The sequence below is a fragment of the Emydura macquarii genome, unplaced genomic scaffold, assembly GCF_026122565.2.
Source record: "Emydura macquarii macquarii isolate MOO-44397 ecotype Brisbane River unplaced genomic scaffold, CSIRO-AGI_Emac_v2 contig_3240, whole genome shotgun sequence".
In the NCBI taxonomy this organism is placed as follows: domain Eukaryota; kingdom Metazoa; phylum Chordata; order Testudines; family Chelidae; genus Emydura; species Emydura macquarii.
This window is the reverse complement of record NW_027133377.1, coordinates 1,871,319-1,895,251: the sequence shown is the minus strand read 5'-3', so window position 1 is coordinate 1,895,251 and position 23,933 is coordinate 1,871,319. Positions and strand designations below refer to the sequence as shown.

Sequence of the window (23,933 nt, the reverse complement as noted above, 5' to 3'; positions counted from 1 at the left end):
TCCTGATTTTCAAAAGTGCTGAATACCCACCATTTGAAATCAGGACTCTTTAAAGTATCTTGGGTTAGGCACTCAAAGTCACTTTTTAAAAAGAGATCTATAGATTTGTATACATACACAGGTGTGCATGCACTATTTTGCATAGTCATTTTTGTGTGGGAAATTGATCAAAAATATTCCAGTCAAAAAGTGTCCACTAAAATGTAAGAGGTTTTTAAATTGCGGCTTGACAAAGCCCTAGCTGGGATTATTTAGCTGAGGTTAGTTCTGCTTTGAGCAGGGGGTTGGACTAGATGACCTTCTGAGATCCTTTCCAACTCTAATATTCTATGATTCTATGTATGTATATACAAATATTTGCTTGTCAAAAATCTGAATAGTTAATATATCTATTTGCCATTGATTTCAGTCATTTTTTCCTGCCCCATTTTCATATGATTGTTAGTCAATATTCAATGGCAGATTACAATAATCCATTTTTGTAAAGTGTGTTGAGATCTCAGATGAAGTGCAAAGTAGGATATTATAGGGATAACAAAAACTATGAATATAAATAGAACAAACTCAATGAAGTGAAATATAATATCACATATAAACTTGCAAGAAGAAATTAATATAACAGATTGGGGGAAGAATGACCAGGAATTGCAGAGTATGATCCTGCATCCTTTAAATCAATGAAAAAATTCGAATTGACTTCAATGGTGCAGGTTTGAGCCCTTTGTTAATTATAAATAGTGACAACATCTAGATTAATTTTAAAATGTACTAGCCAGACGTTTCCATAATCTTTCATGAAAGTGGTTCATTTAAACTCATAATACATAATAAAATGTTGAAATAATAATACTTTGCACTTTTATAGCTACTTAAATTTTCAAATATAACCAACTATTATTTACAATAGCCCTTTATGGTGGATAACATATTACCTTGCTTTACTTTGAAAATAATCAAGGCACAGAGAGGCTTAAATGAGTTGAGACTGAGTCAATGGCAGAGTTTAACATTGCTCCATGGATACAATTTCCAAAAGCACCTAAGTGACTGGGCCACTAAGTTCCTAAGACTCAGTAAAAGTCAGAGGGATTTCAGAGAGAGATTTCAGAGCTTGTTTTCAACACTCATTTTCTGTTTCTCACAACACTATTGTGGCTGGGTTTTTGACATTGCAGGGGAATATTTGCAAAAAAATTAAAGGAAACAACATGATAATTGTCTTTTAAGTGTGATAAACATATATATTTCTATTTTGTTTTGGAGAAAAAAAATCCTCTACAGTTTAATAGTTTTCTTTTGTTTTTGTTTTTTGTTTGTTTTTTTTAAACAGCAAACCTAAATTGTGTCATAAACTTCTTGACCGTGTCCTTTTAACTACACACATGGACTCTTTTATGAAACCTATATATAATAAAAAAAATGTACAGGGATAGAAAACAATTTTTAGTATGAATATGCAGCTTGTAAGTGATCCTTGTAATATATACATTTTTAAATGCTGTAACAAAGGGCCATGTGCTCTCGTAACTGGGATGGAGGGCAGAAAACTTTGCGTTTCTGCTTATTATTTTTGTAACTTCTCTATTTATTAGTACAATCAACTATTTTAATTTAAAAAATCTTTAATAAAATGTTATACTTATAAAATAAACAGCAGGATCTTATTCAGGGGGACAAGGCAATTCGCCACGTTTATTGTGAATACAAAAATTTCAAAACGCAATTGCCTACACACACAAAGTTCTACAAAGATGGAGTATAGTTACCAGCCTCACTTGCTCATGTTAGTCCACTGGACAGGTGGCTAAGCAGGGAGGGAGGGAGGGAGCAGGGGTCTGTCGGTGTGCACTGATGCTCCTGGAGGATGATTGTAGAACCAAACCCAAAGTCCTCATCTTTTTGTCCCCTTTTTATAGGGGTAAGCTCTTATGCCACTCTATGGGTTCTGCTTCATCATGCTGCATCTGCATCCTGGTGTGATTATCAATCACCCATGTTTTGCAAACATGATGATTGTTATTTTTCATAGTTCATCTTGTTTTCGTCCTTTGAGGTGGATCCCAGGGTAAACAGGGTGGGCAGTCTTCGGCTGTCTGGGTTGTAAAAGTTATCTTCACTCCCTTGAACATCCGAAGCTGGTGCCTTTTCCCATCACTCTCTGGTCTCACATACACACATCACTCATTCATCTATTCACACCCTAATCTCTTAACATTTACTTAGACCTTGTAACTGAAAGACACAAGTGTTCCTCAGAACCAATATAATTTCTTTTTATCTAAAACATTCACTATTATTACAAAACATCCTCATTTAACATTGAATCTTTCTGTTTCAGAACATTTGCTGGTGTTACTTTAAGCAGTGATCTTAAAACATGTGTACTTCAACAATAGCCACAGTTTCACAGAATGATCTTTGGTAACTTTATAAACAGGATAATCAATGACCAGATGTTACTTTCGGACAAACAGATGGTGGTTTCAAACAAACTTATCAATAGTGAACAGATCACCCTACATACTCAAAATGCAAAGCCTCACAGAGATTGCTGTGGTGGTTTGTCACATACCAAAAGAATAAGGGTATTTCACATAGAATCAATATAATAGAATCAAGCTTTGGGCCTACAAAAGCACAGAAATATGAACATGCAAACGTACAATAGCACTGAATACCAAATATAAGCCATATCTATTGCTTTGGGCTTTATTTGCAGCTGTAATTGACTTTCAAAATCCTGGTCTGTCCATTCAGTGCCTTTGGCACCAATGATTTTCTAAGCCAGAAGTGGCATGGAGAGGCTTAAGCTGTCTCAGAATCCTTGTTGATTGTTTGTTACTGTACCTTCCCAGCAACTGTGAATGCAGGGAATGAACAAACCTTCACTGTGGTGCCTAAGCTATCTGGTATGGGGTGCAACCTTCTCTCCTGAGGCGGTGTGTTTGCTTTCGTTTTTAATGAATATAGCATGACTTCAGCCCCAGGATGTCAAGATTTTATATAGAGCTGACCAAAAAATTCACTATTTTAATAGAAAAATGAAATTTTGAAGTTTTTTCAAATGCTTAAAACTGATCCTTTTTGTGTTTTTTGAAATTTCTGAATTTTTTCAAAAATTGTATTGAAAACATTCTCATATGCATTATGGAAATTGATATCCAACATACACTTACCAAAACATGTTTTTTTTCAAGAAACAAAATACCTTTATAGAAATTTTGATAATATTTTGAGAATTGGGTTTCATCTAGAGAAAACAGCAGTTGCTTAGAACAACAGGGAGCAGCAACTTCCATTATATTTTAAAATCCCTTTCATATTGTTATCAGGTTGTTCATTAAAGAAATTTGTTAGCTATTTGGAAGCTGCTTTTTGTATCTGTCTCCAGCTGTGCTCACTGTACTAGAAGGCAATATAGATGTTTTGGGTAATTATTGTTCTGTGGGTGAGCCTAAAGGGAGAGTCAAGATAACGCAACATTCATTCTTTATTCCTTCCTCCACATATATTGCCCTCTCTCATGAAGCATTTCCTACGTCTCTAAATTCCTATGCATAATCTGACAATACCCCCTCCCTCATTGGGGCATTATTTATTGTAAGATCCCTTTTGTCACATTTATTTGTTATAGCAAAATTAAACATGCATATCATAATCTGCTTACATACTTACCATTCTATTATACCCTATAAACCACATCAGCAAATATATTATTTAACAACTTTTTTAAAAACCCCTCTTAACTTGCTTCACTAAGTTCTTTTCCTCTGGATTTGGGAGGGGTTTTCTTTCATGCCTTCCAGATCCTGGAACACTTGACTTGGTAACTCTAATGTTCATTTAACTTAGTCTTTTTGGTTTTTGTTAAATGTAATATACTAGGAAGACTGCTTTGGAACAAGCTTGTTCGGTAGATAGCCACAGCACTGTTAACACTTCAATACTGATTAATTTAGGCCTTCAGTAAGACAGACACAGATAAAGGTTAAGAAATCTCACAATCCACAATACAAGCTGATCACCACTGTAGTCAGTAAATAATTCTTTTCATGTGCAGTACTATAAATTATATGCTTCCGTAATGCATATAGGTAACTACAAAATACTATGCCCTGCGGCAATTTACTGGCTGCTTGTATTTGAGTTTTAATTGATGTATTTGATTATATTGCAGTCTGGCACAAAAACAAGATAAAGGACCTACTACTTCTACAAACTAAGGGATACCTAATTCCTTTAGGTCATGTGGTAGAAAGTTGTCTTGTTCTGGAGCTTCTAGTTTTGGCTCTGGATGTATGTGAGATACATCTAGTACTTTTGGGTGTAGCACATCAATTTGTTACATTAGGGGTTTGGTGTGCTGAGAAACCCCAGCTAATGACTATTTTATGTATTGAAACATTAGGATCACTTAGCCATTAACATTTTAGCCTAGTCAGTGTATTTGCAGATGTTATTTTTATTAATGTGTCTAATCCTTTTTAAATCTTATTAAATTATTTGTCTCAATAACATCTTGTATACAGTACACCTTAAGTCCTCTTCATGTACAACTTTATCCCTTAATGTGTGTAATTTACAATTGTGCAACACTTTCTCTCCATTGCACCCAGAAATAGGGTTTTCTCAGTGTACAGCAGGACATATGGTTGAGGGAACACAACACAGAGGCTAGAACTAACACAACAAGCAACTGATCATTATTTATAAAAAGCACGAGGGGCACCAGAAATTCTAGTTCTGTTATGCTTTAAAACATCATAATCCCAATAGAACCTTTCCTTGGCAGCATTTCAGGGGCTAAGGTCACATTTTCATTAGGATGAAGTGTTCTTGAATAATTTCTCAAATAGGTCAGACACTAACTGAGATTGCTTTTATATCCCGCCTAACCAGTGCCTTTTCCCTCTTCTTTGTATTACATAAAGCTGTTTGTTATGATCAGTTATAGGAAAGTCTGCTTTTCTGCTTATATTTAAGTTTTCCATTTTTTTTCTTTTTGTAGGACATTGATAAAGTATCGGTAATTGTTCCAAATCACATGTGTTTTTTAAGATTGTCCTTTCACGGCATCAGCCATATAGAAACATAGCTACTTTCTGCACCTTTACCTCTTACTTTTACAGAAAGGGATGATTTGCCTCTTTGGAAACAATCCATAGCTTTCCTTTTCTCCATAACTCAAGAATATGCAGCTGTAGAGGATGTGAAGGCAGTAGTACCAAGAAGCATCAGTCTATTTTTAGCCAGTTCTTACAGCAAAAGATGAAACGCCTGTTCTTCAGTTATTACAGGCTGATACACAGCTTTGTTAATGAAAGGGCTGCGAAGTGTGCAGTTATGTTATGGGATCCGGACAAAAGATTTTCTCTGGCCATTTTTGAATCCATTCAGGCCTAAATCAGCCAGACATTACTAGGCAGTGTCGAAGATTTTACTTTCTCACTGTTACTAGTAAATAGACTCTCAGTAATGAAATATTGATTAATAGGACCACCAAGGTCTGCTAGAAGCAAACAACAAAAATATATTGCTGAATTTTCTTAATTGGAGAGCAGAGAGATCTTTGCAGGCCTCACATGTCCTATATACTTCATGAGTTTGAGAAGCAATACTGAATTTATTTTAACCATAGCATGTGTTCTTTTGATATATTGAAAATAAATTATGTCCTTTTGTGATGTTTTAAAAGTGCTGCAAAATATTATAATACCATCTCTACAGATAAGGAAAAAGGCATAACTGAGTGACTGAAACATGCCATTAGGATTGTTTCCTTTTTTAACCAGTGATGTCTCTTGACATTAATAATTGCAGTCATAAAAGCAGTTTTAGCTTATCTTTTGCTTCCACTTCCAGCTGCCAGCACCCTGCTGTTAAGTTTCATGTGGAAAAGCAATTTGTACTTACAGTGCATCTATTGCCTCATCAGTAAAAGTACACATTAAAGACTAAACTCCTCTGAGAGTTTAGACAATTATACCTGGTGGTGCAAATAGAACAATAAAGTCAATACATAGCCTACCTGTGCTTTCTTCATTTTGGCCTCAAGACATTAGGATGAAACCCTTCTATCAGACACTTGTGAAATGGAAGAGAACTGTGATTAATGATGGGAATGACTCTAAAACAAAATGTAAGAAAGGAAAATGTATTCACATTGTATTTTAAATGGTCTGTCTCTTTACCAAGTTAATTGAAGCATTTTCAGAGCTACTGCAAGGTGGAATGTGATCTCACACATCACAAGGCAACAAAATGAACAGCAACAGGGCTGGGAGCAAGTTGTCTGGCAAATAGGACCATTGAGGTTTGGGAGTATTAGTTCAATTTAATCCATGATGTCAGTATCACTTTATCCCAGAATAACACTGAAATACATCCCCTTTCATTGGAAAAATCTATCTACTGTTAAACCTGCATCAGTATTTCTCTGTTGTGGATCTGTCTTTATTGCATGATATATATTTATGGGACTACTTCATAAATATCACTGGCTACATATTTATCAGAATGCAAACCAAAGCTACAGTGGAAACTACTGATATCTTGGTAACTCAAGTATGCTGGGGTTGAGAGTAAATTTAATTACTCCTTAAAATACTACATTAAAAATTATTAAGGTTGCAAAGTCAGGCACTCAAAAGATAGGACGTGCCAGAATTAAGGGTGCATGTGCAATCCTAATTCAACCCCCTTGCATGTATGCATAGTAACACAGACATGATTGCATACTATTTTTTCCACAGGGCCCCTGGCTCATTAATGTGCAGCATGGACCTGCTCTGAGGAGGAATCAGATTTTTGTTGTGAATGAGGCTATGGTCTGCAGGACTGTGGATTTTCTTCACAGATTGAACAGCGTTCGCATGCCAAGAAAAAGAATGTGCAAGGTTCTGTGCTAATAACTGATTTTTTTTTGTTTGGTGGCCAAACTAAAAAATTGGAGTCAGGACCCAAAATGATTTTTTTTTAATTTTTTAGATGAGGGAAAAAATAGTTTCAGCTTGAATAAAACTTTTCATTTGACCCAAAACAAAAATTTTTGTTTAGGTTTTTAATGTGTTTTACCGTCTTAAAAAATAAAAGTGAAACAAAATGTCAAATGGAAAGTCATTTTGAATAAAAAAATCTAAAAATGTTTCCATTTTAAAATGTTGAAACAAAATGTTTCAGCTTTTTCAGAATTTTTTTCTTTGTTTGCGAATTCATGAAGTGTTTTGGTGGACCAGAACATTGAATTTTTCATTAAAAAAAAAAAAAGTCTTTAAAATTTCACTTGGCTCTAGTAATGTAGTGGTAGTGCCATGTGGTGACTCCAGACATAACACTCTCTGCACAGATCCTCAGCTTGTGTAAATGGGCATAGCTCTATTGACTTAAAAACTGCAATGCCCATTTATACCGGCTGAGGATATATGGCCTTTGTAACTTTCTTTAATCAAATAAAAAAAGTTAACTTATAGATGACACAAGTATGTCCGCTTCATTATATGTTCTAGAAAATGCATAACATTCAAGTGATCATTGCCATGGCTACTTTCATATCCTTTCCTGCTGCACACAGTGAGTACTTTGAAAAATATCAGTATTCGTTGTACTGTAGAATATGAACCTGATTCTCCTCTTATTTATGCCAGTATAAATCAGGAGTAACTCAGATGAAGTCAGTGGACTTAGAGTGGTGTGTAAAATGAGTGTAAATTAGAGGAGAATGCTCTTAGCACTATATTTCTTACCTCAAAAAAGGAAATACTGCAAGTCCTATTATTAGTGTGGGCAATAAATTAACACTTATTTATTTTTAGTGAAAGCCATTATACTTGGCCTTGCAAGTTCATGTAGGGGGGTCAAACTCCTGTTGCAGTCAGCTGAACCACAGGATTTGGCCCATAGCAAGGTACCTTCAAGGTATAACTGCTTTTCTCAGATACATTGCATAGTTATTTTGACACTGTAAATAAAAGGCCAGTGTTCATGTATTTGGTGGTGCCTACAACTATTGCCCCCTCCCCACCCGTTTCCAAAAAATGTAAATGGTTTTTCAGCCAAAAGTTAACAACTAATATTCTTTGAATGTTTGGTATAATATTTATTGTAACAGTGACATTACAGCTAACCTTGCATTTCTCCAAAGTAATCACACAGTATCAAGATTTGCTTTAGATACCTGAATATCTAGTTGTTTGTCATCTTCAGAACTTGTCTGTAGGCTTTGACAATGTTCGACACGGAGTCTCTCCCATACTGATTAATATCTAACTGGTCCATTGCCACTGTCTGTGTCCCACTTTTTGCACACACCCCCTCCCCCAGTGTTGTTTGACATCTGTGCTGATGCAAATTCCCTTGGCAGTCAACTAGATGGTAAACTGAGCATCATCTATGTAAGTAAATCCTTCATGTACTTATAATAACTTATTTCAGGCTTCCCAAATTGCTTAAATCATCTTAGCCTAAACCAGTTGTTTTCAAGCTGTGGTCCACAGACCCATAGGGGTCTGCCGACTGTCTAAGATTTCCAAAGGGGTCCGCACCTCCATTTGAAATGGTTTAGGGTTCCGTACATTAAAAAAGGTTGAAAACCACTCGCTTCAACATTCACTCATTTCAAAAGCCCTGATTCAAAGACTCAAATAAATATTTCTGTTTGCATGCTTTGTGGATCACTTTAAAGTTCATGTTTTTGTGGTGCCAAGTCCAGTACTGCTCTGTTTGGTTGTTTTTTTTAACTCTTTGGGCCAGATTGTCAGATGCTGTAAATTAGCCATTCTGCTCTAGTTGAGAGTTTGGCAATGTATGTTTTGAAGAAAGAGTAACAGGTAAGCACAGAAGTGGGTATGTGGATGTTTGGTAAAGTTAATTATATTAAACAAGTATATTTTTGCATATGGTAAATGCAATTGTTGATACTGTACAGAGCAGGACAGTTTTACACATGGTTAACTGATTGCTGTTATAATGATCAATGAATACAATGTTCATTACTTGTGAATTGGTCAATTATTTCTTCATTGCATTGCTAAGTTCATGGACAGCTTGACATTTCTTTTCTGGCTCAGGAGCATCTTGAAAATAATAGTGGAAGCAGATACAGGCTCCCAAGAATTATAAACTATTTTGCAAATTCTCTGATGGGTGAATTAAACATTGATTTATTGAAATTAGATGAACTCCATAAATATTGGGGACTTGATTCTCCACAGCCTTGTGTGGTTATTTATCCCTCTGAAAGGTGATTATAAAACACTACCGTATGTCCACATATGTAAATGGCTACACAGGTGCAAGGCAGTGGAGAATTAGGACCTATGGGCCAGATTTTTAAACATATTTAGGCACCTAAGGAAGCAGATAGGCATCTAGTAAGATTTACAAAAGTGGCTATGTGCCTTACTCCCATGGGAGAGCCACCAGGCGCATGACCTCATCTTTAACAATATGCCTAGCATAATCATGCTGTCCAGCATAATTTGCATAAGGCTAGCATCCCTTTGGCTTCCAGGCTTATCCTTCTTATTCAATAACATTTGTGGTAAATTTTGAACAGGTTTAAGCTTTTAAAATTGGAATTTCTAACACATTTTTTGCATTTCCTGTTGGTTATTAGATATTAGCCATTTACATGTTTTGATCAGTTACTCCTCTAGAAACTTCTGAGCTAATTTCTGACTCTTATATTGGAAAAGTCTTATTTATATTTCTCCTTTCCTCAGCATATTTGAGTAATTCAGTAGCCTATTTTCTGTTTCCTATGGACACCGATACCTTGCATAAAAATTAGCTAAATTGCAAGGAGACTATGTAGGATCATGAATTCTTGCAATCAGTTCAGCAAAAGAATATGTTAAGGAGTTTGCACTCCAGGCTGCAATTTCAAGACTAATTTTTGTACAGAGCAGTGTACACTAAGCGACCCCTTTTGTTTCCAACTGTGCCCTGTGATGCAAGATATCTAGCTTTCTAAAGTGCCTAGTGTCATATTGCAGGAAGATTTTTTAAAATAATTCACAATCATCCTACAAAAGCTGCCATGGCACCCCACAGTCTGATGCAGCGCACAACAAATTTCCATATTTAATTGTTTTTTAAAGACTCTTGGTTCCATCTTTACAAAATTTGCAACATTCCCTCACTCCTCAAAGGAAGCACAAGTGTCATTACATTCTCAATGAGGGAAAATAGAACCATATGTATTTGACTTGCAACAGAGTTACAGATAGACATGTGAGAATAACTGATTTCTCAGATCGCTGGCTGTACTGAAAAATTGAATATAATGTTAATGATTTTGGGTTGACCCAAAATGAATTTTTAAAAAAGTTTTCATTGAACCAGAAAGTTTATTTAAAAAAAAAAAAAATCATTTGGATTGACCCAAAACTAAAGGTTTTGTTTCGGTTTTTTAACCTTATTATATTTTTTTTTTAAATAAAAGCAAAGTAAATTTTGAAACAAACAGTCATTTGGAAACAGAAAATCAAAATGCTTTATTTCAAAAACCCTAAAATGAAATATTTTTATTATTTCAGATTTTTTTTTTAAATAAATTTAAAATGAAACAATTTGGCGAATTTGACATGAATTTGCAAAATGTTCAGTCAACCTGAATCTGCATTTTTCATCTAAAAAAGTTTCAGCTAGTAAATGTTGCCCTGCTCTAATTGCAGATTCTTCTGTCAAGCTGTCAGAAACTTGCATGAAACTATTTGAACCCTCACAACGGAAGGTGTAGTTCATTATCTTCACCTGAGATTTATGGAAAGTAGGAGTGACTTTCTAAAGAGCAGTAACCAGAGAGCTAAGTCAATGGTGTTAAGAGAGGCCAAGTTCAGAGAGGAAGCTTAATCTGACGTTAATTTTGTGTTACTGAAATATTTACAAAGCCAAACCCTGGGGAAGAGGGTAATTTTGGTTTGGACATTAATTGTGGGTCTCTATGTTTTATTGAGGATGGCTTAAGGACACAACCTCATTACAGTGACTCTTGTGCCTTTGATAAACTGCTCCAGTGTTGAGGAGGTCTAAAAGAAAAAAGAAGACACAGTTTAGCACACAGTAGAGTGGATATTTTTCTATTGACTTCAGTGGGATCAGAATCTGTTCAAATTTTTTTTTAAATATGCTACAGTAGATCCCCTATTCAATGAACTAATTGGGGAGTGAGGAGTTCATGAAACTGAACATCTCTAAATTACAGGCAGTATGGTGAATAAGTTGCAATATGGTGCACTGCATCACTTTCTTCTTGTCCTGCAAATTACTGCAAAGCAACTTCCAGTCCACTGAAGACATCAAATTGTGAAAGGATGTTGACATATTCTTCATTAAAATCAGTTTTATTATGTACTTTTTTTCTGATGGGCAAAATGATTCATATAACTGGTCGTTTGTAAGGTTGGTGTTCATACAAACAGACTTCTACTGTACTGCTGTAACTGGGGGTTTAAAAAACACTTGATGCTATTACCCACATGTAGTAAGAAGAAATCCAATCTTTGGTGGGGTGTTTTTTAATTTGTTTATTCCCTTTAAGTTTCAAATTGTTGTCTGTGGTCAAACTGAAAAAGGTTGTTCTTTTAAAATATAGAATATAGTTTTCAAAACCCTTCATCGGGTTTGAACATGCATTGTGAAAATCCAACTGAAAATATTTTCCCTTTATACAGTAGCAGAAAGCAATAAAATAGCATTGAGACAACCCAGATTTACCAATATAGTAAGAGTTAGCTGCAAACCATCAGAAGTAATTCTGCACATGCCATCATGTAGAGTAAGATTTTTTTTTAAATATGATGAAAGCCCCATGACTTATTTATGCATTCTCTGTTACAGAGTTTTATAAGATTGTTCCAGTGATTCAATCATAGATATAAAGAAGGACAAGCTTTTCTGTATCTAAATTGAGACATATATCTCATAAATGGAACCCTAACTGGAATTAAGGGAGTAGTAATATAGTGAATTTGAATAAACCTAACAATGTGAAGAATTCCTTGTTACAAAATAATACAACTTTCAGTGTATAGCTTGTAGATTAAAGTCTCTAGTCATTAATGGTGAATGTAAGAAGTAGAATATTACAATGATTTTCTGTGTCAGATTTAACAAATCTCAGTGGAAATGGAAATATGAACAGAAATATATTTAAATTCTTACTGAAGGATATAGGAACACGTACTCCAGGACTGTGTGAAAACCAGATTCTTGCCCACTCCCAATCCGCATTCAATGATGTTTTAGTAATACAGTTTGTCCATATATGAGCATGCTTTTGCTTCCATTTATAGTGCAAGTAAAAGTTGCCCCAAGTTATATCAAGACCTCAAGCTGCATTACCTGTGTAATTTGGGGGTATTCTCATCACAAAGTCTAGTCAAGTACAGAGAGAGACTTGAGTTGTGAAGTTCAGAACAGGTTCCAAAGAACTCTGGAGTTTTTTTGGAAGCTCAGCTTGCATGAACCATTTCAGGCCCATGTTAATTAAGTCTGACCACATCGCACCTTAAGTGGGGTGGGGAAGCTGCAGGAGTGGGAGAAGTGGGGCGTTGTCTGGCTTGCTGAAGGAAGGGATATATCACTTTATGGGTGGGAGGTGAGAGAGAGGCACAGACGCTGCTGGGATCAGAAGGATAGAGAGTTGATAAAGCGCAAGACCAGCAGGAGAAGCCTTTTTTCCCCGGACCAGGTGGAGCAGCAAGAACCTTCCCACCCTTTAGAAGTGGCAAAATGCCAGGTTTGATCAGGACCCACGTGAGCATCGCGCTAGCCACTCCTTTCTCAAGAGGCTGGGAAGGAAATTTCCCTCACTGCCAGATTGGCCAATGTGGTTGGGTTTTTTTCCACCTTCCCCACAGTGGGTTGGAGGGGGAGGGGGACTTTGTTATGGTGACTAGGGAAGGGAGTTAGGCTATGATGTTGCAACTATTTACATAAGTAAATGTCCAGTGCAGGTGCTCTATAGGGAAGGGATACAATGACCAGATACATGGCTCAGTAAGGACTGAAAAAGAGGTGTTTCTTAAAGGAGCAGAACAGGGGAGGGAGTGAGTTGATTCTGGACTCTATGACTAGCATAGCAGAGAGCCAACTCCCCCTTCCTTTATAGCTCATCTTAAACCTGATTTAGGGGGGTATGGTAAGGTCCCAGCAATGGTTTGGGTGGGGTCCATGATGGAAAAAGGGGGGAAGTCTGGCAGAAGCTCCTAGGTAGATATTGAAATGATCATGGAGTTACCTGCACTGTATACTTTTATCTGCTGGGTAGTCCCAGACATCTAATAATAAAGTTGTGGCCTGATTAAACTATATCCAATGTCTCCTATCTTTTCACTATAGCTGGACAATGAATTCTGAATAGAATCCTAAAATGATATTATAAGCTAAAATTTCTCCCGGTAGTGCAGTTATGTTAAAGACAACGACATTATGCTGATGCACACCAGCTGAAGATCTGATCCATTATATTTTTAAAGCATTACTATGCCCTATTGTGAAATGTTTTCTCTTTGGAATGAGAATATTACAGTGGATTAATAATTGCATGTCATTTTTGCTGAAGTAATAGTTTGCAGATATGTAAAATTATTATTAATATCTAAATTATAAATGAATAAACTATAAACTCTGACAGAACTAGTAAAAATTCTTTAGTGAACACATATTCAATGAATTTTGCCACTATTTGTCAACTAAATTCTTAGAGAACAATTTTGTGAAGTCTTTGACCAGCTGTCTTCAAAGAATAATTTTCTCCGGTATTTAAACTGATGTATTTACTTCCTTGAGAAACGTAAAGGTGTTAACACCTTTAAAGGTGAAACAGAAATGGAAAACAATGTTCTGAAGACTCTAAGGAAGGAAACGTTTTTGAGACTCACATGTATGAAGTCACTGCATTTTCAAGACTAATTTGCAGGAACAATATATGCATAAGAGAATTTTGTAAATTGATTATATATATGTATACTCTGCCACTTCATATTGTAAGCTGATCCACAATTTTGCATCAACATTTTAACAGAAAACACAATTTCAACAAAATAGACATTTTCCATGGAGAAATTTAGATTTTGCCAAAATTTTTCATTCAGAAAAAGAAAGGGAAATATTTTATTTTGGGTCACGTCAACCAGAATCAAAACATTTCAGTTAGTTGAATTAAAATGTTTGTGTTACTGATCAGCTCACTGCAATAAGCACCTCATGAAAGATGTAGTCTGAGTGCCTTGTGTCTCTGTTTTCTTCTATGGGATGGAATCCTTGGCTGGCCTACATCTCCTATGCTGTCTCTGTGGTCATGCTCTGTTTAAACTGCTGATGGGCACCATGGGAGTCCCATGGCCACAATGTATCATAGGAGAGAGTCTGGCCTGTAAAGGAGAATAGGGGCATGAAACACTCAAACTACAATTGCCATGAGACACCATGTTGGTTTAAGGGGTGGTTCATAAATTAATGTTGAACCAAGATGAAACTAACATTTTGATTCCATTCAACAAACCAAAACTAAATGTTTTGACATTTCTTAATTGAAAAATTTTTGAATTTTACATTTCATTAAAAATTGTGGTATTTCAAAGCCAATTTGGAACTAAAACATATTTCAAAATATTAGAATTTCCTACAGGATGGAAATTTCAATTTTTCAACCAGTTCCTAAGAATGTTCCCTGAAGGCCTGTACCCTATGCCTGTTGTTTCAGAGAAAGGTGAACAGAAAGTCCCATGAGCCACGTATAATTCAGAAATGCCATATGTTTTTTATAGGTTTTATGTTTTATCTCTTGCCCCTGCAGAGATTAGTTGATTTCCTGATGCATTAGTCTTGATTACCTCATGCTAGTGTGTATAAGAGCAATGTTTATTGGTCATAAAATTATCCATCCTTTAAAAAAGACTAGCCATATTATAAATATGTTGTGCATATGTCTGTATACTGTTTACTATGTTTATAAGGAAATTACAAGGCTTTTGTATTAAAGCAGGTGTTTAATAGTCAAACAAAATAATACAATAAAAAAAGTAGAGAGGATAATCAACTGTTTATTTTACCTTTTATAGAGACACCATAATATTTATATAATCCTTATTTCCAAGACAGGATGTAACCCAAGGATTTACCTAGGGTTGAACTGGAGGAAAATAACAAAAAGGATGTGATGTCCTTTTAAGGTTCTTTTTGATTCACTGGCACACAAATCCATTACTTCAGCTTCTTAAGACAAAAGTATCATTAACCCCTGGGTGACAGCTGTGAATCTGTATGACAGCCCCTGTAGAGAATTTCATATATCATCTTTTTGATCACGGCAAAGTATTAATATAAGTATCTTTTGTTGATTGTTCAGAGTACAATAGCTATATATATATATGCTATTCTCCTGGGCTGAAACAAATATTTCTGTAGACATGAATAGGAGTGTCATGTGACATTAAAGGGCAGAATTGAGCCCTAAATGTTATGGAATTAAAGGCAATATATTTTGGAAAATTACTTTATTTCTCTGGTGTCATGAAAGGTGCCAAGCCAAAGGCTGAGTGCTGTTAACTACTCCCCAAAATACCATATTCTTATTTCAATATATAAGAAAATGTCACAACTTTTAATTTATACTGTTTTGTTGACACTGAAATTACCTCTTTGGGCAGTTTATCAAAAAACTTCATTTGTATCCAGAGTTCTAGCCTTTTGAGAAGGAAGAGGACACTACAGACCATCATAATATCTACATTTGAGTAACATGGCAGTAATTTTGATTTGCATTTGTTCTTTTCCTGTGTTTTAGTGGAGCATGGAGGACTTTCTCATCACATTTGATACCAGAAACTGTAGTTGACTGTAGTAGTTTCAAGAGCTTTAATCAAATACATATTTTCCTACATAACCATTGATTGAAATATGCAAATTTAAATATATTTCCGTAGACTATTAAACCAGGGAATATTGATTAATCTCATGTAATAATGATTTGATTGTTAATTCCACAAAATGAGTTGCACAGGCTTAAAAAAATCTATATTATATTAGCAGTGTGAAATTAAAAACGATTAATTTTGTAATGACTACTTTTTACTCCCATGTTATCCCAATGTAATGACTGAAACAGAAAATCAAAGGAACTGATTATATTGATGTTTGAATTATTTTATTTTTAACTATTATTCAGCCAATGTAATTAATTGCTTTCGACAATTGCTCAGTTTTAATACAGCAATATTTTAAATGGATGTCTGTCAACATACGAAGAAGAAGTTTGGAAAAAGTCAAACTGTACAGAGCATTTGGCAGAAAGGAAAAACTAATGTAAATAGTACTAAAATATTGTAGTGGTTTTGGAAGCATAGCTAAATGCGTTTTTAGTTATCAAAAACTCTGGGCTAGAATGTAACTGATGTAAATCTGCATAGCTCCATTGACTTCAGTGCTGTTAACGTCAATTTACACAAGTTGTGAATCTGAACAAAAAAGTAATTTGAAGTGGTGTATAATTCCCTGGTCTTCTGTGAATGAAAAGGATGCCATTTCATGCCTAAAGATGGTGTGGCTGCATAGGGACATTTAACATGGAGTTGATGGAACTCGTTAGACTATAAGAAACTCCCTTGTGCTGTCTAAAAGTCAATTAAGCCTTGAGTGTAAACGATCTTAGGTGTGGTTTTTTTCCTTGGGTTACAGCAGAATGTTTTCAGAACATTTCTGTGGGGAAAGAAGGGAAGAGCATTTGCAGCAAAAGCTAAACCTCATGATAATCATTTATCTAGATCCCAGGCCAAAAAGAACAAGAAAAACCTTGGCTCAAAATAATTGCTTCAGCTTCTGCTGCTTCTTCTGAATTTGGCTAATATTAACAAAAAGTTTCCACTGGCTCTTGCTAATGACCAGGAGCATGAATCCCAGACCACTAAATTGCATCTTACAGTATTTAAAATCTTTGAGAGCATATACTCTATGCTCAGTTAAAATGTTCATTCTAACATTATTTGCTCTGCTTACAATGGGGGATACCACTGGAGTCAGTAAGACTTCTAGAACCAGAAGTACATTTAAGTGCGTCTCCTGTACCAATATGATCAATATAAGGTCATGCCTTTAAGGAAAATTCCATTATTATAATTTTTTCAGCAGAGACTTATAAAGAGCCATACAAATGCTGCTTCATTGTGTATACTTCGTAGAATACTGTATATGATCAAAGCTTTCAGACATGGGCATCCGAATTTAGGCATTAATTCCATATGTAGCTACCCAAAATTTAAACCTCTTTTCAACAATACTTATGCATAGACCGAGCACCTGGTTATTGTGTAAATATGCAGAACATACATTGATGTGCTTTTTTTTCCAGAATTCACTAGAGAAATATGGCTTCAAAGCCACTGTAGCATGCAACCATTGCTGAATATGCATGGTATTAAATGATTTACTGATTCCATATAATGGTCGTGGTTCTGATCTCATTTACATTGTTTTGTGCTACTGAAGACAATGGAGTTACACTAGGTGTGAAACCAGTGTGATATCAGAATCAGGCCCAGGATATTTATTGATCACTGCACAATAGTACAAAAAAAAATTAGGTGTTATTTCACTATTTTGGTCGGTGTTTTGCAAAATGTCACATAAGTCTTGTAGTACATATATCAGGTTGCTCGTTCACAGTCATGAATCTTGGTAACAAAGCTATGACTATTCTAAAGCTATAGCCATTGCAATGTGTATTGCGTTATATCTGTCTTTGAAGTAAAAGTGTGCCACGTACCTCCTTTTCATATATAGGATGTCATCAGGCTGGGCTACGCCTCTGCCACCTGATGATATGCAAAAGCCTGAAAGCAGGTGTGCTCTATGCTACTTCTTTCAGTGATATACCAGCCACATTTCACAAAATACTGCAAAATTCCTCTCACATTTTCAATTAGAAGTTTGTTTGCTTTTGTTCTTCCACACAAGATGGGTCTTAGACTGCATGAAGAAAACTACACCTATTTTTGCTCGTTTCTAAAAAATTATAGCAAATATTCACATATTGGATCTTATTCATGTTGAATGTTGTTGCTTATCTTTTGAGATTTCATAGTGACCATATGTTCTTATAACTTCTATACTGGATATGATTTTGTATTTGGTCTTTTCTACAGGAATACATTAAATGAAATCCTTTACACGTAACTTGATTATCAAAGTTTCTGAACTATCTACCTCCTGGACAAGCAGAAAGAAGGAACAAAAAGCAGAACAGGATTGATGGAGGGAAGGATCGGAGTTGTGGGAAGCAAACAGGCAGACACATTTTCAGTGGTAAATGTTAACTCTTGATAACTGTGCAATGAGATGTGCCCTGCAAGCATGCAATTTTGGCCAGATATTCAAATGACAAATACAATGAGAAGAGATTTCCATGGAATATGTGCTACAGAGGTTTTGGAGAGCTTTCAGTGTCATGTCTGGTGACCAGACATCCTGGTATTATCGGGGCAGTCCTGATATTAGGGACTTGTCTTATCTATGCAACTATTATCCCCACACCCAAAAAAAAAAGTGTACCAATTTTTTCACACTTGCTATTTGGTCATCCTAGTGTAGTGACAAGTATTCTGGTCCAATAGATCATTAACACTATCTGCTCAGCAAGATTTATGGACTGAATTATCGTTTGAAATATTTTGGGCACATGTACCTTCTGGCATCTCCTGCATGTGTTTTCCTACCCTTCTTTACCTAACTACCACTTCAAATACAATAGTTGAGTATGCTTTCTGAATTAGAGACATAAACCTCCCATTGCTCTGAGAGAGAAATGGATCTGTACATCTCTGAAAAACTGCCAAACAATCAATATTGTCTGTCACCTCTACAGAGTACTTTGATTTTTACTTATTCCCCCTCAAAGATCTTTGAAAACTTGGACCAGAAATGTGCTGAACTCCAGGGGGACTATGCTGTGGAGAAGTGCTACCCCGCTTTCTTGGCCCAAACAAACTTCAGCTCCAACTGCAGGACCCCCAACATAGTTACTACAGGGAGATTTCTATGGGCAGTGGTGGCCACTTTTCTTCCTCCAACCTTCTGGTGTCCAAGATCCATGGCCTATATGCCCATCTAACTCCATTTGGAATGAAGGCGAGTTGCACATGAAAAGAAAAATAAACTTTCATATTGTATTAGTGACTCCCACCTCCCAAAAAAAGCATTTTAAAATATTTTTCCAATGCTTTAGTATTAATGGAGCATTATATATATTTTAGAATATAATAATAATAATACCTAGCTCTTTAATAGAGCTTTTCATCTGTAGATCTCAAAATGCTTTACAAAGGTGTAACATATTCCCATTTTACAGATGTGGAGACTGAAGCCCAGGGAGTTGATGTGACTTGGCCAAAGAGGTCACCCAATAGGCCATTGGCAGCTCAGGAATTGAGCCCCTCTCTCAGTCCAATGTGCTATCCATTAAGCCACACTCCTGCCTCTGTGCTATATTGTGCCATGCCATGTGAACAACAAAACACAAATGTATCCTAATTCACACTGTGTAGACCCAGTTTCAGCTCAATGCAAATTAAAATGACTGAGTTATAAACCCCTGAAAAATGGGGTTTATAATGGAAATGCCAGTGATTGTTAAACTATAGCAGTGCAGCTGCTGAGTGCTGTTATAATAGATCAGTGGCAGTCTGAGGTTCAAAGAGCTATTCATCTAATGATATATGAAACAGAAAGACATCAGTCCGACAAGGTACAGTAAGCAAGGGCCTATTCCACAACGCAAAAAGTGCACACTTTTCTTTAAAAGAAAAAAAAGGCTGCTGAATATTGATATATAATGTATAAAAGCTTGGACTGAGTAAATTATTGAGGTATGTTAGGAGCTGGTTGTAAAAAGGTTGATTTGGGAGACTGGGTTCTCATCTGCAGATGTAACAGTGAATCCACCAACGGTGTCATTTTATTCTTCTGTTTTATTTCATTAGTCTTTTCTTTCCCTGAAGATTCTTTCCCTCTTCCCTTCTCATTTTTGACTATTTAATATGTTTTATTATTTGAATGTGGTTATAGAGCCACAGGATTTAAGGTCAGAAGGGACCTGTAGATCATCTAGTCTTACCTTCTGAATAGCAGGATGTGTAATTCTTGTTTTGGGCATTTACTTCAATAGGAATTTTGATTACATAAGGAATATAGAATTTGGAAATTTGGGTTTAAATGTACTCTTGTCTTCTGGGCAGGTATTTCTGTAATATTACTCCTATTTATGTAATGGTTTTCTGAAGCCTTGATCACTAATGTTTATACTAAAATCAAAAGCATATTCAGAAAGGGAGGGTTAGGAAATGCTATAGACCTATTTAGAGCTGGGTGAATATTGCAAGAAATATATTTATGACCAATTTATTCAGATAAAACCCAGGAAATTTCATTACTACATCGTACCAGTTTTCTGCAAAAATTTGAATAGTGAAATTGTCTTCACACTAATTTTTGCAGAAGTATAACGTGTCACAAATACCCATGCAAAACATATTTACATGAGTATTTGCACTGGAATTGTTGAAGGCTCTTTTCAGTTATGGGAGTTCAACTACTATGGGAGTGAAAATAGTGTTATGTGACTTAGGTGACTCATAACAACAGGTGAATAATTCAAAGGAATAGTCCATTGCAAGCAGAGATTGTGAGCAATCCAACCATAAAACCACATAAAACCAGTCAATGGATAATTTTGAATGGTGATCAAATTTGAAAAAAATGGAGTGTGATTGTTCACTACATGTAGACTCATAGACTATAAGATCAGAAGGCACCATTATGATCATCTAGTCTGATCTGCACAACGCAGGCCACAGAACTTCACCCACCCAACTCCTGTAATAGACCTTCAACCTAAGACTGAGTTACTGAAGTCCTCAAATAATGATTTAAAGACTTCATGGTACAGAGAATCCACCAGCAAGTGACCCATGCCCAATGTTACAGAGGAAGGCAAAAAACCCCTCGGGCCTCTGCCAATCTGCCCTGGGGGAAAATTCCTTCCCGACCCCAAATATGGCAATCAGTTAAACCCTGAACATGTGGGCAAGACTCACCAGCCAGATACCCAGAAAGAATTCTCTGTAGTATCTCAGAACCCACCCCATCTAACATCCCTTCACAGGCCATTGAGCATATTTACCGCTAGTAGTCAAAGATCAGTCAATTGCCAGATTAGGCTATCCCATCATACCATCCCCTCCATACATTTATCAAGCTCATTTTTAAAGCCAGCTAGCTTTCTTGCCCTAACTTCGCTCCTCTGATGGTTAGAAATCTTTGTCTAATTTCAAGTCTAAACTTCCTGATGGCCAGTTTATATCCATTTGTTCTTATGTCCACATTGGTGCTAACTTAAATAACTCCTCTCCCTCTTTGGTATTTATCCCGCTGATATATTTATACAGAGCAATCATCTCTCCCCTCATCCTTCTTTTGATTAGGCTAAACAAGCCAAGCTCTTTGTGTCTCCTCTCATAAGGCAGGTTTTCCATTCCTTGGATCATCCTAGTAGCCCTTCTCTACACTTGTTCCAGTTTGAATTCATTTTTCTTAAACATAGGAGACCAGAACTGCACACAGTATTCCAGATGAGGTCTCACCAGCACCTTGTATAACGGTACTAACACCTCCCTATCTCTACTGGAAATACCTCGCCTGATGCATCCTAGGACTGCATTAGCTTTTTTCATGGCCACATCACATTGGCGGCTCATAGTCATCCTATGATCAATCAATATGCCCAGGTCCTTCTCTTCCTCTGTCACTTCTAACTGATACGTCCCCAGTTTATAGCAAAAGTTCTTCTTGTTAGTCCCTAAGTGCATGACCTTGCACTTTCCACTATTAAATTTCATCCTATTTCTATTACTCCAGTTTACAAGGTCATCCAGATTGTGTTGTATGTTTTAACCAACTCTGGGCAAGTTGAAGGCAGGGAGGTTCGGAATGAAATGAAGAGAAATCACAAGTAAATATTAAAGATCAGTAAGAGATCACTGAATATGCAGCTCGGTAATAGAATCTTAGTGGTTTTGTTTTGCTAAGTATGAAAGGACACCTCCTTGCTCTTGGAAGGAGACGACTAACCAGCTCTTCTGGGCTTGTTCAGCAGCAATAAGATACCCCTGCAAGGTTTGTTCTGCCAGGAAGGGGTGAGTTTAAAAGGGAAAACCTATCACAGGAAGGGGTAATGAATAGCTGCTTTGCTTCAGAGATTGCTGACAGTAGAGAGAGGCCAAGCGAGAGGGAGACAGCGGCTCACCACCCTGGTAGCTGCATGGCCTAGCTGCAAAGCAGTATGCCCCATGAGGAGGGGCTGGAGGTAGACCCCATTAAAAGATAATAACCCCACTGACAGACTAAGCCCAAAGGGATGAATCCAGATAGACTGCCTAATAGCCAGGCCACCTTTGCCTTTCTTTGGTGTCACACAGATTCCCCTCTCCCATAAGGGAAAGAGAGGAGGGGAGAGGACTTTTCTTTTGATGATTTGTTTTACTCAGAGAACACCTCATGTGCTATGAACTGGGGAGAAGGACATTATAAATGACTGGAAGTGGGGTGTGGAGGGGACTCAAGGGAGTCCCTGGCCTCCCACACTGATTTAAAAACAGCTGTAATCTTTACAGTTCTATTAAAATGTGGTTTGTTTTGAAAATTAACTATATAAAACTGTCATGTCCTTCCTCAATAGATCTGTTCCTTTTGTATATCCAGATAAATATCGTCCCACCTCAATAACAAAAAATAAATTTTTACTCCTCTTAGCTCTAGAGAAACAACACAGCTAAGAATGAGTGAGCTGCTAATTCTATTCCATCAGCAGCAGAATTGTTGACTAAATTTCTATCAGCTGTATCCATGAAAACCCGCTCAAAACAGTGGGATTGCACAGGTGTAGCAGAGGCAAAGGGCAAAATTGGAAGATAGTAGTGTTGCACAGGCGTAGCAGAGGGCTCAACTTAGCTAGTGGAAATTTTATTTCTGGTGGCAATGTGCAAGAGAAAAGAGTGTAGAACATTCAAGAAACTCTTTTATTTCAGAGCATTGGAAGGAATGTTTAGATTAAATATTCCAAGAAACTCAGAGCCCCTTTTTAGACTGAAAAGCTCTCCAAAACAAAATGAGCCTAGAAGGCAAGTTTCTGCCACAGCTTAATCTCTAAAGAACCATTCAAAAACAGCCTTAGTTTAAATCCTTCTGTGCCTATGTGGCACCTACGGCACTGAGCAGATTTCCCCAGCCCTTTTGCCTCTTTGCAGTTTCAGACATCTAGTTAGCGTGATAGCACCACAATTTGTCAGCTTTCAATCTGTTTGTCCGTAAACTACACCTAGAGGGATCTTAACAATCTTCCTCTCTCTCTCTTCGACCTTTAGGTCCTGCTTTTCAGAATGGCTCTAATAATATGCATGCTGCAATTCTCAATGTGTCAGGAACCAAATATTCTTATAATTTACATAGTAAAGGGAGTTTTAGTTTATAATCAGCATAAAACAAGCTGTTCACATGCACTATTAAACAGGCAAGTGTAATTAAACTATTGGGAGTTTAATATTAGGGATGCACTACACTGACTGACAGTGATATGAACTCTGCTGAACAAACCACTGCACACTGTAACTCTCATTGCCCTTTGTCCTTGAGGCTCCTAATAGAAAGCAAATTGAAAACCGTTCTACTGAGCCATCAGAAAATGTCCCAAGTGTTAGAGGCACCCGAGCTGTATCCATTGAATACTAAGGCAGCAAACATTTATAAAGACATCACTGTCCAGATTTCATTCTGAACAGGATTTTTGGAGAGAATGTGATCTTGGAGTCCACGTTAGACGGAGTGGGAACCCAAACCAGTTCCTATTGTAGACAATGACTTCAGTGGGAGTAGGACTAGGCACA

General features: G+C 36.5%; 1 protein-coding gene across 5 annotated transcripts in view; it reads left to right on the top strand.

The window, feature by feature from the left end:
- Nucleotides 1-23,933, top strand: part of SPON1 (spondin 1) — a 678,179-nt gene that overhangs the window by 357,776 nt on the left and 296,470 nt on the right. For all 5 annotated transcript variants that reach the window (XM_067532126.1, XM_067532125.1, XM_067532124.1 and 2 more), the window contains one exon: nucleotides 18,144-18,303. The gene's annotated coding sequence lies outside the window, so the exon portion shown is untranslated. The remainder of the gene's footprint in view (nucleotides 1-18,143; nucleotides 18,304-23,933) is intronic.